Source organism: Tasmannia lanceolata, unplaced genomic scaffold (assembly GCF_043159265.1).
Source record: "Tasmannia lanceolata isolate RefF3 unplaced genomic scaffold, GAP_Taslan_0.1 ptg000023l, whole genome shotgun sequence".
NCBI lineage: Eukaryota > Viridiplantae > Streptophyta > Magnoliopsida > Canellales > Winteraceae > Tasmannia > Tasmannia lanceolata.
This window is the reverse complement of record NW_027518700.1, coordinates 6,474,497-6,486,991: the sequence shown is the minus strand read 5'-3', so window position 1 is coordinate 6,486,991 and position 12,495 is coordinate 6,474,497. Positions and strand designations below refer to the sequence as shown.

General features: G+C 39.3%; 1 pseudogene; it reads right to left on the bottom strand.

Moving 5' to 3' along the window:
- Positions 1-802: 802 nt before the first annotated feature.
- Positions 803-2,518, bottom strand: LOC143856074 (CBL-interacting serine/threonine-protein kinase 6 pseudogene; annotated as a pseudogene).
- Between the last annotated feature and the right edge of the window lie 9,977 nt (positions 2,519-12,495).

Sequence of the window (12,495 nt, the reverse complement as noted above, 5' to 3'; positions counted from 1 at the left end):
TTTGGGGCACAACCTATTTATGTTGTGTTCCATCACATGGACGGTTTGGATCAACCTATCACATGGTCCGTACCGTTCTTTGTCGGCCCGTACATCGCACGGTTTTTTTTACTAGTATATCATTATATCATTTCCCAACAAACCACATGAAAGCAATTCCATCAACATAATTTTTCAAGTCATTATTCATTGTGCCCCACTGTCGTTTCCAGTTTATTGGGCGTACATTTAACACTCTGGGAAGTAATATATTCACACACCTTTTTTCACTAGGACAGCCCCCTCTAGTGTATTTATCGAGCGTACGCTTATGGTGCCCCTTCTAGTGTATTTATCGAGCGTACAAAGCTTATGGTACGCTCGAGTGCCCAATCACATGTGGGTCCACTTTGCTAGGATGATCCAAAGCACTCATTTGAAAGGCCCTTACATAGATGATATGTGTACCAAAAACCAGCTCCATTGTTTGTCCACAAATCTGCCAATTTTTGCCACGGGTTAAGATTATTCAATGGAGCTGAAATTTGGTACACACCCTATCTATGATAGGGCCTTGCAAATGAATGCTTTGGATCACCACAAAAATTGTGGGACTCATGTGATTGGGCACTCGAGCGTACCATAAGCGTACAATCCTTTTCCTCGAGTTTATAACTACTCTTTAAACCATGGGGCTGCCCCAAGTAAGAAAAGGGGCTAACACATCACTTCCCTAAAACTCTCTCCAATCATTCCAGTGGCCATAGAAGGCTCAGGTTGTAGTCAAGACGATGATGCATTTGGAACGAAGAAACACAGAAAAAAAAAAAACCATCAAAAATCTATACAAACAAAAGCAATACATAAAAACACCATAACAATAACAAACAAGAGATAGAGATAGAGATACAAAATACAGAAACAAAACCCCGTTTTCTGCTTCCTTAGAATCAAGCCAGGGTCTGATTTTGACCGGCAGATGTCCAAACAATATCTTTAAGAGCCGGTTTCAACTCCTTACTACAGAAATGATTATACTCCAAAGTATCTCCCCCATCTTTCTTCACCTCCACCACTAAAAAAGAAGGAGCCACAGAAAAAATTTCAGCTGAAATTCTCAATTTACCCTTCCTCCCTTTCTCCTGACCCTCTAACCTGACCCTAGATTCACTTTTCTTCACAGTAAACTTCAAATTCTCAGCCAAACCCTCCAATTTAGAAATCACACTACTCACAGACTCAGTAGTAGCAAATCTCATCTCCTCTTTTGCAATCTTTTTCTCCTCAAACAGAGGACTTAAATCAAAACCCTCTGATAAAGATATTATATGAAATGCATTTAGGGTTTCTAACTCTTTCCCCTCAATCTCCTTCTCCTCTCCTGATTTCACCGATTTCTGAAACGATTTTTTGAACCAAGCTGTTTCCATAAGTTTTGAGATAGTAATCCTAGTATTAGGATTTGGGTCTAGAAGCTTTGTAATCAACCTACGAGATTCTGATGAGAACCAAGGAGGGCATTTAAAATCCCCTCTGTAGATTTTCTTATACATAGCAACAATATTTTCATCCTGAAAGGGTAAAAAACCTGCAAGAAGAACAAAAAGAATTACCCCACAAGACCAAAGATCAGCCGTAGCTCCATCATAACCCTTTTTTCCGATCACCTCCGGCGCGACATACGCCGGAGTTCCACACGTAGTATGAAGCAACCCATCTTGTTTCAAATGCTCTGTAAAAGCACTGAGTCCAAAATCAGTAACCTTTAGATTACCCTCATCATCTAAAAGAAGATTTTCAGGCTTTAGATCTCGGTGATAGACCCCACGTGAGTGGCAGAAATCAACGGCTGAGATTAATTGCTGGAAATAAGATCTAGCCATGTCTTCTTTTAATCTTCCCTTACTGATCTTTGAAAATAACTCACCACCACGAACATATTCCATAGCGAAATAGATTTTTGTCTTACTCGCCATGACTTCATGAAGCTCGACTATGTTTGGGTGTTTTACCATTTTCATAACAGAGATTTCTCTTTTGATTTGTTCCATCATACCCACTTTTATCACTTTTTCTTTTCCAACTATTTTCATGGCTACACTTTTCCCGGATTGTATATTCCGAGCATGGTAGACTTTTGCAAAGGTTCCATGTCCTAGAAGCCGACCCAGTTCGTATTTTCCATGGAGAATGTTTTTGTTGGGACTTTGGGATTTATTTTTCTCTTCCATGGTGGTTAAAAAAAAGAGGGAAAGATAGAGATGGAAAAGATATGGAAAAAGGAATAATACTACCCGTCTTCTACGTGTTTGCGATGGCAAGTTCTGCTGTTGGAAATTTTTTTCCTTCTACCCCCTAAATCAAGGTTAGGACTCCAAGATCTTCTCATTTTGCTGCATTCCCTGGCAAAATCTGAGACTGAGAAGGAGAATTTTGGGGGTGGAGGTGAGAAGAGAGAGTAAGGACTAAAGTGGGTGAAGGGTTTTTTTCTTTTTCTTCTGGGATATGAGGGTTAACAAGACAGAGCAACAAGACTAAGGTCATTTGCTTTGTCTGTGTTATATAATGGTTTTTCTGGTAGTGAAATTACTAATCTGCCCCTAAGCGTGTTGAGGTATATGCTATATTATCGGCCTCCTTTTCTTAAGTCTTAACCTCTGCGGAAATTACTAATCTACCCCCTGTAGTAAGTGTGTTTGGTTGCACGAAAGCTAGGGAGGCTTAGGTCATTGGGTGCCCATTAGCTTCAGGATCAATTTAGAATTAAACTCCCTACAAACTCCCTGGGATGTCTCCTGGTAATTTTTGCATTTTGCATTTTATACCCTCTTTATAACATCCAAACCAAAATCTACATAAAGAGTAGAATTTTGCTTGAAATTTTATAGGAATAGTGCTTTTTTCTCTCTTCATTCTCTATGACTATGGTTTCAAATTTCGAACCGAAACCCAAAATTTCAGACCGGATTTCGGTGGGGACCGAAACCAAAATTTGGCAAAATTTCAAATTTTGGCCTTTTTCTAGAGAAAATTCAATTTTTTTAAAAAAAAGAAATGTTACAATTTTGGGCCGAAATTCTGAAATGAATTAAATAAGCTTTTTAAATTATTATCGGAATTTCTGGGGTCTGAAACCGGTACCAAAACTGAAATTTTAAACCATGGTAATGACATCCTTTACTTATTTCTCTACTCTCTAAGTCTATGTCTCTTGACTAAACACTACTTACCACTATTATCAAAGGTAATTCCAGGCAAGTTCAACGCTTACCGCCTCCCTGATGAGTGATGAGTCTGATGACTCCTTATTCCTCTTTGCTGGTCAACCAAACAGAAAGCCGGAAGTCCATGGTAAAAGAAAAAGGGGACAAATACACTTTCCTTATGTTTTGGGTTATCTGGTAATTAAGTTGGAATGTGTACCTTTTTTCGGGTATAGGCATTTATTGAAAATAGCCAGTGGGTTGAGTTACGTTAAAAGTGGCCTTCGGTAACATCGCCGAGGCGTTGTGAGGGTTTTTTTCATGGCGGTTTCGCTTTGACGTTTTCCTCGGTGACAAAAAGACAAAAACACTGACTCTGTTCATAACAGGCAGCTTTCTGATGTTTTCTGCGCTCAGCAAACACAGCTGGCGAATCCTAAGCTGCAACAGAACATGGTTTCTACACGTCTGTTCTAGGAAGTAATATATCCCCCTATTATTACCTGTGACACCCCCATCTAGTTGTATTTACAACTACTTGTCAGGGGTGCAACTTGGGTCGGGTGCAAGGTCTGTTTGGTTGCCAGTAAAATTTAAAACCTAGGAAGTTTTTAGTAAAATTTTCATCCCATCCCACATTTGGTTGCCTTTTAGCACTATAATCTTTTTAATCCCACTCTTGTAGTGATTGCTTATGAGTATGACTTGGACTCTTTGTCCCTTTTTTTTCTTTCTTAGAGAATAATGCCATCTCTCTTTCTCTTTCTTCCCTCTTTCTCCTCCCTTCCCATATTTGGTAATGACACCCCTAAATTTTGACGGGAATTTTAGGAAAAACAAAACCTAGCAGATCTCGTTGACTTCACTGTTGGGATTAAAAAGCTTATAGGATAAAAAATTTACTGGCAACCAAATGGAGCTAGGCATTTTCGCAAGTTGGGTTGGGCTAAGCCACCCGATATTATTTCAGGGTGGGTTAGGGTTGAGGCCTTGGCAACCAGAACCGACCTGAGCCGGACCTCTATCATCTAATTTTATCTCTATTATTGCATTTTTTTGATTGGGCGTAGGTGAACCCGAGCCCAACCCCTACCTGATTTCGGGTTAGATGGGTTGAGAGATTTAGAGGATGATTGGGTTAGGGTTGACCATCCTCGCTAAAGTTCCATTAAAGAGTGTTTCCACGAGGTAGAACCTCCTCAGGGAATATAAGGTTTTATAAAGCTGATCCTGAGCCGCCATCCAAGCACGAATACCTTCATTTAAGAGAATATTTTTGGGTTGGGTTGGATTGGGTTAGAGTTGAGAGAATGCTATCTCGGGTTGGGTTAGAGTTGGCCTCTACGTGATCCAACCCGACCCGAGCTGCACCCTTATACCAACTATTTACACTAGATGGGGCTTTCCCAGTAAAGAAAGGGAGCAAATGTATCATTTCTTGTCACTTCTTCAACGGCTGATGTCATGTCACTAAAGCCTCGTTGGCTGCAACGGGCCCCACCAAAGTAAAGCATCTTCTCTTTCGCTTCTTATTGTTAGAATCGACAATGTTGCCTTTCCATTATTGAGACCTTTCCATTATTGAAAATGAATTCATAATTATTATTATTAATTGTTTAGTAAATGATGGCTTTCTAGAAGAAGAATAAGTGTAGAGGAGTGGAAGTTTATACGTGGCCCTTTTTTCAAAGGCCATTTTTCTCTAAAAGTGGCCTTTGAAAAAGCTGATGATATAAGGCTGTGTTCACTTGCGTTCCCGGGAAAGCAAATCCTGGAAAACAGTCTTTTTTTTCCTTTACAAGACAGAATTCTGGTGTTCACTTACTTTCCTGAGAAAGTAACAAGCTTGGGTGGAAAATGTCAAATAATGACATGGAAATTGCTAAAAATGATGTGGAAATGTCTCTTTTCTCACAAGTGTGGAAAACCAAATCCCACTATTTTGGTCGGATTTGCTTTCCCTGAAAAACTAGTAAAAAAAAAAGGTGGTGAAGCAGTTTTTCAGGAAACCTTTTCTTGCACAGTTCCTGCGCACGTGAACAGACGCGGGAAACCTTTTCCTACGCAGTTTCCTTGGATTTCTTTTCCTAATGCCACGTCAGATTCCCGAAAAACCTTTTCTTTTCTTTTCCGGGAAAACAAGTGAAAACAAATAATGTGGGCCCATACCCGAATCCAAAGCATTATTTGGATGATCCAAAGCGTTCATTTGATGGGTCCTGACATAGATAGGGTGTGCCCAAAAAATCCGCTTCATCGGATCATCCTAACCCTTCAATCTATGGACGAACCTTCAGCTGAGGGGGCAAACCTTAAACAAAACGAAACTAGAGGGGATGTCTTTGTAACTTTTTAAACTATAGGGGTTGAAGTGGATGTGTCAGAAACTAGAGGGGGTGTAAATGTAATTATCCCTAAATGTTTCATACATTTCAATTTATCAATAGCTATCAATTACCTTATAGCAGTAATAGATGTAAATTTCTTTTTAGCAATTAAATACTTTGCATTTTAGGTTATGGCAGTCTTGGCTTTATTTTTACCTATTAGAAATTTAGTTATAAAAGCATGTTTATTTCGCACAAAGAAGATTTGTGCATAACTTGTATTATCGAGAGGGTTAGGAAGCTCCCTGATTCACGTCTGTCTTTCTAACACTCTTTGTTTATGTAACGAGGTATAAAAAATTTAAATTAATGAAATGATTTTGACATTTCAACCATAATGCTATAAAATAATGGGGGAGATGATACCTGCACTCGATATAGCCTCTAACAATCTATCAAAACTTAAAAAAGAAATAAAGGACTCGTGTTATCTTTGTGTTTGTTGTTTTCTTATTTCGTTCGCACATGATTAAATATTTTAGTTTAGAGGGGATGTATTTTCACTGATTTTCTACAAAAGCAACCCATCAAATATACAATTTTTAAGCCAAACAGGTGTTGGCTCTTCGGCATAAGGTCACGGGTTTGCTCCCTGGTGACGAGTGTTCGAATCCCCCGGACTTACCTGACACACGTGGTGTTTGGCCGCTACGTCTATCCGTAGGGAATAGCCCTACTCCCGAAGGTGGTGGGGACACCCTGCGTCATCAAAAAAAAAAAAAAAAAAAACAATTTATCATATAAATATATCATATTGTCTATGTTTAGAAATCTCTCAAATTGTGCAATACTTTAAATACAGCCAAGTTTAAATTTTCTATTTTAACAATTTTCTTGTATTTATATAAGGCAGTGATATCCGCACAACCATATTTTGATAATGGGACTAACTCACCTTCTCTCACTTTTTGAAAATTGTCATAGATCAAAGGCTATTACAAATTTTCAAAAAGCTCTCGACAGCAAATTAAAAATAGTAAGACAAGGTGTGTTCGCCTCATTATGAATAGCCTATATAGTAAAATTGCTAATTATTCTCTTTATACATTACCATGTCACCATAAATCTGTGCATATAACTCCACTTCTTCCTTATCTGTAAATTAATTCTGCATGATTCTTGCCACTTGATTCCTCTTCAACTTTTAGCTTCCCAATCGTTGTCGTGGTTGGGTTCCTCTCACATGGCTTTGCAAATGGCAATAGGACCACCAAACACTTCAGGTGGAGTAATGACAAGTTCCTATGATAAGCAACAGGTCGCTTTTTCTTTCAATTTAAATGCAGTGGTGAAAGAAAGGAAAGGCTTTGAGAGCCATGGACTGAAACTATGTTCATTAAGTAAAGCAATTATGAAAACATAATAACCACACACTATCTACCTATATCTATCTATCTATCTACCTGCTAGGGAATTTTGTGAGGGAAATTTGCGGAAAGGCATTTCGCGGCTGACTTTTGCTTGAGAGAACAGCCTCCTCCTCAGATGAATTAAATGAATAAGACAAAACCTGCTGAAAAGTGAGCCTGTGTGGGTGCTCTCTCATGCAAAATTTAGCCGCAGAATTCCCAAGCTAGCAAATCCCTTTTATAATGTATACTAACCATGTCTCTTTCCATTGTCATTGGTTTTCTTTCCAAACTAAAATTTTTACTGAAAATCTTTCGCCATGGATAGGTGGATTTTTGTACACCTCATGCATACATAGCCTAGGTGTCACCCGCCATTTTCATACCCATTTTTTTGATATGATAGGGCCGACAATCTCTACCCAAACTCATGCATGCAGTGGGGGCCGGCATTTTTCGCTCACGAGTACTAGGGATACCAGCTCCACCCGAATCTATGCACAGGGTGAGGCCCACCTTTTTACACCATGTATTGATGGGTGCGCCCCACGATCTCCACTCAAACCCATGCCTAGGGTGGGGCCTATCATTTTATATATGCGTCGGGTCCCACAATCTCCAGCTAAGCCAACACAAAGGTTGGCCCCACTATTTTTGACATTTTGATGGGGTGGGGCCCTTTATTTTACCCCATAACAACCACCAAGAATGCTGCTAGTATATTATATAGGAGGAATTAGGGGTGCAAGTTTGGCCCTGGGAGCCCTGACCCGCCCTGAGCCCGAACAGGGTCAGGGTTGGAAAATCTGACCCTGAGGGCGGGTTTGGGTACATTTTTTTGGCCCTAACTCATGGTCGGGTCGGGTTCAGGGTTCATAGCCCGGGCCGACCCGACTTGACCCGACCCTGTTTACACTTTACCCGCGGCCCACCCTTGAGCCTTTCTATTTTTCATTTCCCCATCTATTGGGTTTTGGTTATGTATTTATCACCAAAAATCATATATCAATTAGAATAATAGATTGTGTGGAAGTATTTTGATTTTTGACAATAAAACAGACCGAAAACATGTAAAATTGCCCGGCTCGGTCCGACCCAAGCAGGGCCAGCCCGGCCTGGCCTGACCCAATCAGGGCGAGCAAGGGTTGGGTTGAACCCTGTAGGGCGGGAACTGGGTTGAGGATTTTCGGCCCTGACTCAGGCTCAGGGCGGGTCAGGGCTAAGATAATGGCGGCTAGGGTTGGGCTAGGGTTTTGCAAAACCCGACCCAATCCGACCCTGTTGCAGCCCTAGGAGGAATGATAGATAAAAGGGGGCCCTTGCATAAACAGCCGCAAAAGGGCTCTTGATTGGATCACATCATCTCCGTAGAAGAATTACCCTCCGATCTATAGAGGTTTCTATAATGTGCAATTCCTCTACTGATCTGAGGGTTAGGATCATCCTATGTAGCTGATTTATGGGGTATAATCTATTTACATCGTGGCCCCACAAATGAACGGCTAAGATCACCCAACTAAATGGGCCCCACAGTACATTTTGAAAATACTGGACTTTACCCTCACACGCAGCATTTAAAATCTCAATTTTCGTTACATCTCTCTGTATCAAAAAGACGAGCTCTGAGATGAACAATAGTCCCATTAACCTTTAGGTATTTTTTGGGAAATGATAACCTTAGCATAAAAGAGTAGTCGTATAGATAATCTAAAGGGAGCTGGCCCAAGTAAAGAAAGGGGTGCCCATTTTTTGTGGGAGCTATTTATAGTCGTTAGCTCATCTTTTTATCTTTAGCCCTTTTATGTGCACTTGTTGCAATCTCTTTTTCTCTTAATTTAATTCGTCATCTCCTATGTTGCTGTTTGGATTGAAAGAAAAACATTTCTGATTTAAAGGAAAATGATTTGATTATGGATAATTTAGAGGAATATTATTGTAAATTGGAGGTGCCTCCATTGCTTCTTCGGTCCGAACCAAGGAATCCGTTAGATATGATGCAAAATGGATCTTGTTCTATCGTTGATCAGAAATTTCTATACGAAAAATACGAATCGGAGTTTGAAAAAGAGAAGGAGCCCTCGACCCGCAACAGATAGAGATAGAGGAGGGACGTAAGCATCCGCTTTTAACATCCAACTCAAAACTTTGAAGGGGTAGAGGCATGGACATACTCTCTGCAACATCCATCATTTTTTGAAACCTTTAATGAAAACACTACACAAACCATCATCGTCATCTAAGAGTTAGAATTTTTTTTTATATAAAAAAAAATGCAGTGGAGCCCACTTGTTTAGATCATCCAAACCACTCATTTGTTGGGTCCTCACTTAACTAGGCTATGGGAGACAAATAATCCTCGAAGTTAATAAAAAACTTATAAATATAAACTTCTGTTTGGCTATTAACTATCTTATAAAATATAAAACACTCAGGTACTTAAAACCTTATAAATATAAGCATCCCTTTAGCTATTAAATATCATATAAACTATAAATTTTCTTTCTCCTGACACTGTATGAAGGCTTAAAACATATGGTAGGTAGGTCCTGTCTTGTCAATAATGGAATAATTTGTGCTTGAATTATAGATTGTGGGACCTGGGTTACTTGCATAATACATTAATTTATAAGGATATGCTTTCATTTGAAGTGAGTGGCCCTTATCATATATTATTTTATGAGATTTTATAAGGATAAGCTCTCATTAACTAGTGTGCTGGCTATGACTTTCTATTGGTTTTATGTGGTGCACTATTATTCTCCCATATAAGCGATGAAAAGCATAAAAGTACATTGAATTTGAGATACCAGATGTGAGGACTTTGTGGTGTTTGTTGGCTCCTCGGTGGAACCCAACATCCGACAATTTGATTCCTCTTGAAGTTACTTTTACATATGGCTTATCTCTGTCTCTCCCTCTCTCACCAACTTGATAAAAGCATTCCTCCAACAATAAAACCGGATGCGAGTAACATCACAAAAGAAATGTTACCAAGGTTTCACTTGGGTTTTGGTTCGGACGTCATTAAAAATCCCTCCTTAGTTGCCATTAGGAGAAATGAAATCCGTGAAGACTACCGAGTATCTTCCTTGTTAGGTGGTGTTTCAAGCCTACACGGATTTTAGAATCTTGGATTTTCTCAAAATCCAGGATGGGAGACTAAGAGGAGGAGAGTCTAAGAGAAGGAGACCGACCGTTTTGCTTCTCTTTAGAATCTTGGATTTTAAGTAAGAAATCCAGGTTTTTGAAATGTCTCTCCCATCCCGAGATTTCTAAAACCTGGAAACATGGGATGATCTCCTGTATTCTTACTGATGGAAAGAAGGGTGAGAAATCCGGAAACATGGGATGATCTCCTATATATGTATTCTTACTGATGGAAAGAAGGGTGAGAAATAAGAAAATGACGGTTGGTCTCCTTCTTCTCTTGTCTCCCATCTATGATTTTGAGCCAAACGGAACAAAATCCAAGTAAAAAGGCAGTTTTTTGCTTTTTGAGCCTAAAAGATACCTTAGATAACCACATAAGAAAAAAAATTAAGGGAACAATTTGATGGGCCCCACCTTAACTGCAAGGCATTGCCGACAAGATGAGGGGCCATGGATTGCATTATTGGTATCTTAAGGTCGATGTAAAGATCAGATTCAGTGAAAATGGAATCACTTATTTTCAAATTTTGTGGCGGGCCATGCCATTTTCTCAATCATTTGCTGGCTGAGTTTGATATGTTGTCTTAATCTAAAACTCCAATCGAGAGCTCACCACTTTTTTTTTTTTTTTTGGTAGGTATATATCGCTCACCTCTTATTAAGGAAAAACTAGTACCGAATAAGTCATATCTATTTTTCTAAGTTCCAACCCATTTAATCAGTGCTGCTACAGAAGAACCTAGCAAATCCTACACGAGGCACATTGCATAGGTACTTCGGGATTTTAAGGGTCTTACTAACAAGTGCCCTAAAGCATCATTTAATTTACCTGGGGATCAGGAATTTACACATACTTTGATGAAAAAATATATCTCAAATGGGGGTAAAACTATTAAAAGTACGTGTAAAATCATGTCCCCAATGGTCATTAAATGATGCTTAACGAGTGCCCCACTCATTAGTAACCCTTAAGAAAAAACAAAGAAGAAAAAAACAGCAACTAGTTGTCTACATGTTAAGAGATGATTGCTGGTTCCATAATCGGACACCCAGTCTCACAACATGAAATCTGACTGATCCTTCTCAAGATCCAACAATAATACAAGCCTTGTCTGCCGTCATTTTAGGACAGTTAATAAGGATGAGACTATTTCGACTACCCGTGGCTCACTACAATGTGTGTCGTGTAGTGGGTGCGTGAGACTGCGAGAATGAGGGTAATGGATCTTGAAAGTCATGGATGTCCAAAATTCAATTCAATGGTAATCGATCTTTCGCCCCCTGTGATTTGATTTCAGGTGATTAGGAAGAAGAGGGGGATGTCACCTTCCTTGAGCTCTTAATGTCAAACAAAAGATGAGAAGAATAGGGGAATGTCACGTACCTTATCACTCGTAACACAAATAAAGAAAAGTAAAAAGAGAGAATAGAGAAGGGGATGGTTGATTAGAGTAAACCGGACCTCCTAGTGGTTCAAATCGAGAGGAGCCATGACTCTCTAGAACAAAGTTTCCTTTGTATTGTCAATTTCTCTTCTTCCCTCATATTATTGAAATAAAGAACTTAAATACAAGAATAAAAGTAGTGCCACATCCCTACCCACTAACCCTAATGCATAACACATAGACAATAACTGCCACCCATAACTCTACAACACATACCCACAAACCTAAATGCAAATCCCTACAATAACTACCTCACAACTTCCTCTTATCCAGCATAACATGTACATATCAGGGAAAGCCACTTCTTCCATGGGATCTTAATGTCAAACAAAAGACTTTTCAAGGTCACTACCAAAGTGATGACTTTGATGCCAATGCATGCAGAATGAAAACGATTCGACAAGAACGCAATTGAATTCTTAATAGAAAAACACACAAACATGTGCCAATGCGGTGTATATAGTGTTAGAATCAAAACTGAAAAGAAACAGAAACACTCATCAGAGGTAACAAATTCATTCCTTCAAGTCTTTGATTCTCGGAGTAAACTACAATTAATGAAAAATAAAAGAATGTAGAAAAGTAGAGATAAATTATGACACTATGAATTGGTTCTAAGATCCTTTCTCTTGATGCTATTATCTCCTTCCATAAATTTCTCTCACAAACTAATTATGAAAATTATTTGCGGGATTTGCTAGGGACCATTGCAGAAGGTGTTTCTAGGGACCATTGCAGAAGGTATTTCGGGACCGGCTATTGCATGAGAGCAGCCATCTCAGATATGATGAATCAAATGAATAAGACAATCTGTTGACGAATTAAATGAATAAGAAAATCTGTTGAAAAGTGAGCCTATGTACTGCTCTCTCATGCAACAGCTTGTCCGTGCAATGCCTTCTGCGATGGTCCCTAGCAAATCCCACTATTTGCAGCAGTAATTTTGCATAAAACTAAAAGGGGCGATGATATTTTCACCCCC